At 69.3% G+C, this 238-nt stretch overlaps 1 protein-coding gene across 1 annotated transcript in view; it reads right to left on the bottom strand.

Annotated features, from left to right (window-relative positions):
- The window catches only part of TTLL10 (tubulin tyrosine ligase like 10), a gene marked incomplete at its 3' end in the record, with an annotated part of 23,307 nt that overhangs the window by 16,230 nt on the left and 6,839 nt on the right, over positions 1-238 (bottom strand). The gene's annotated exons all lie outside the window — the stretch shown is intronic.

Below are 238 nucleotides of genomic sequence, written 5' to 3'. Positions count from 1 at the left end.
CACGGCACGCAGGGCGTCCATCCCAGGTGCGAGCCCGTCTGCAGTGGCCGCCCCAGGATTCGGGGCTCAGAGTGGGGGTCAAGGAAGTAGGCGTATCTGCAGTCCCCCTGCTCCAGTCCCGCTCCTGGGGTCCGGCCTGGGCTGAGACCCTGGCACTCTGCCCGTCCTCCCTCCTGTCCCTTCTCTGCCCCCTGCACAGGGTGTACCGGGCCTGGAGAGCCGGTCAGAGCGGCTTCTC

This window comes from Myotis davidii, unplaced genomic scaffold (genome assembly GCF_000327345.1).
Source record: "Myotis davidii unplaced genomic scaffold, ASM32734v1 scaffold586, whole genome shotgun sequence".
Lineage (NCBI taxonomy): Eukaryota > Metazoa > Chordata > Mammalia > Chiroptera > Vespertilionidae > Myotis > Myotis davidii.
The sequence above is the reverse complement of the archived record's forward strand: the minus strand, read 5'-3'. Positions and strand labels throughout refer to the sequence as shown.